This window comes from Salvelinus sp. IW2-2015, linkage group LG15 (genome assembly GCF_002910315.2).
Source record: "Salvelinus sp. IW2-2015 linkage group LG15, ASM291031v2, whole genome shotgun sequence".
Classification (NCBI taxonomy): domain Eukaryota; kingdom Metazoa; phylum Chordata; class Actinopteri; order Salmoniformes; family Salmonidae; genus Salvelinus; species Salvelinus sp. IW2-2015.
The window spans coordinates 37916133-37918925 of NC_036855.1; positions in this window are offsets into that span (position 1 = coordinate 37916133).

Genomic DNA, 2793 nt, shown 5'->3' on the forward strand with positions numbered 1-2793 from the left:
TAAATTCACACAGGACACAGGATAAGACAGGAGAAATACTCCAGATATAACAGACTGACCTTAGCCCCCGGACACAAACTACTGCAGCATAAATACTGGAGGCTGAGACAGGAGGGGTCGGGAGACACTGTGGCCCGTCCGACAATACCCCCGGACAGGGCCAAGCAGGCAAGATATAACCCCACCCACTTTGCCAAAGCACAGCCCCCACACCACTAGAGGGATATCTTCAACCCCCAACCTACCATCCTGAGACAAGGCCGAGTATAGCCCACAAAGATCTCCGCCACGGCACAATGCAAGGAGGGGGGGGGGGGGGGGGCGGGCGTCAACCCGGACTGGAAGATCACGTCAGTGACTCAACCCACTCAAGCGACACACCCCTCCTAGGGACGGCATGGAAGAGCACCAGTAAGCCAGTGACTCACCCCCTGTAATAGGGTTAGAGGCAGAGAATCCCAGTGGAGAGAGGGGAACCGGCCAGGCAGAGACAGCAAGGGCGGTTCGTTGCTCCAGTGCCTTTCCGTTCACCTTCACACCCCTGGGCCAGACTACACTCAATCATAGGACCTACTGAGAGATGAGTCTTCAATAAACTTAAAAGGTTGAGACCGAGTTGAGACCGAGTATGCGTCTATCACATGGGTAGGCAGTCCATTCCATTAAAATGGAGCTCTATAGGAGAAAGCCTCGCCTCCAGCTGTTGGCTTAGAAATTCTAGGGACAGTAAGGAGGCCTGCGTCTTGTGACCGTAGCTTACGTGTAGGTATGAACGGCATGACCAAATCGGAAAGATAGGTAGGAGCAAGCCCATGTAATACTTTGTAGGTTAGCAGTAAAACCTTGAAATCAGCCCTTGCCTTAACAGGAAGCCAGTGTAGATAGGCTAGCATTGGAGTAATATGATACATTTRTTTGGTTCGAGTCAAGATTCTAGCAGCCGTGTTTAGCACTAACTGAATTTTATTTAGTGCTTTATCTGGGTATCCGGAAAGTAGAGCATTGCAGTAGTTTAACCTAGAAGTGACAAAAGCATGGATACATTTTTATGCATCATTTTTTGACAGAAAGTTTCAGATTTTTGCAATGTTACGTAGATGGAAAAAATCTGTCCTTGAAACAGTCTTGATTTGTTCGTCAAAAGAGAGATCAGGGTCCAGAGAATGCCGAGGTCCTTCACAGTTTTATTTGAGACGGCTGTACAACCTTCAAGATTCATTGTCAGATTCAACAGAAGATCTCTTTGTTTCTTGGGACCTAGAACAAGCATCTCTGATTTGTCCGAGTTTAAAAGTAGAACGTTTTCAGCCATCTACTTCCATATGTCTGAAACACAGGCTTCCAGGGAGTGCAATTTTGGGACTTCACCATGTTTCATCGAAATGTACAGCTGTATGTCATCCGCATAGCAGTGAAAGTTAACATGTTTCCGAATGACATCACCAAGGGGTAAAATATATAGTGAAAACAATAGTGGTCCTAAAATGGAACCTTGAGGAACACCGAAATTTACAGTTGATTTGTCAGAGGATAAACCATCCACAGAGACAAACTGATATCTTTCCGACAGATAAGATCTAAACCAGGCCAGAACTTGTCCGTGTAGACCAATTTCGGTTTCCAATCTCTCCAAAAGGATGTGGTGATCGGTGGTATCAAAAGCAGCACTAAGGTCTAGGAGCAAGAGGACAGATGCAGGGCCATTAAAAGGTAATTTACCACCTGCACAAGTGCAGTCTCAGTGCTATGATGGGGTCTAAAACCAGACTGAAGAGTTTCGTATACATTGTTTGTCTTCATGAAGACAGTGAGTTGCTGCTCAACAGCTTTTTCTAACATTTTTGAGAGGAATGGGAGATTCAATACAGGCCGATAGTTTTTTAAATAATTTCTGGGTCAAGGTTTGGCTTTTTCAAGAGAGGCTTTATTACTGCCACTTTTAGTGAGTTTGGTACACACCCGGTGGATAGGTAGCTGTTTGTTATATTCAAAATAGGAGGGCCAAGCACAGGAAGCAGCTCTTTCAGTAGTTTAGTTGGAATAGGGTCCAGCTTGAAGGTTTAGAGGCCATGATTATTTTCATCAATGTGTCAAGAGATATAGTACTAAAAAACTTGAGTGTCTCCCTTGATCCTAGGTCCTGGCAGAGTTGTGCAGACTCAGGACAACTGAGCTTTGGAGGAATACGCAGATTTAAAGAGGAGTCTGTAATTTGCTTTCTAATGATTATGATCTTTTCGTCAAAGAAGTTCATGAATTTATCACTGCTGAAGTGATAGCCATCCTCTCTTGGGGAATGCTGCTTTTTAGTTAGCTCTGCGACAGTATCAAAAATACATTTTGGATTGTTCTTGTTTTCCACAATTAAGTTAGGATGAAAAATAGGATGATCGAGCAGCAGAGAGGGCTCTTCGATACTGCACGGTATTGTCTTTCCAAGCTAGTCGGAAGACTTCCATTTTGGTGTGGCTCCATTTCCGTTCCAATTTTCTGGAAGCTTGCTTCAGAGCTCGGGTCTTTTCTGTATACCAGGGAGCTAGTTTCTTATGACAAGTATTTTTTGTTTTTAGGAGTGCGACTGCATCTAGGGTATTGTGCAAGGTTAAATTTAGTTCCTCAGTTTGGTGGTTAACTGATTTCTGTACTCTGACATCCTTGGGTAGTCGGAGGGATTCTGGAAGGGCATCTAGGAATCTTTGGGTTGTCCGAAATTATAGCACGACTTTTGATGATCCTTGGTTGGGGTCTGAGCAGATTATTTGTTGTGATTGCAAACATAATAAAATGGTGGTC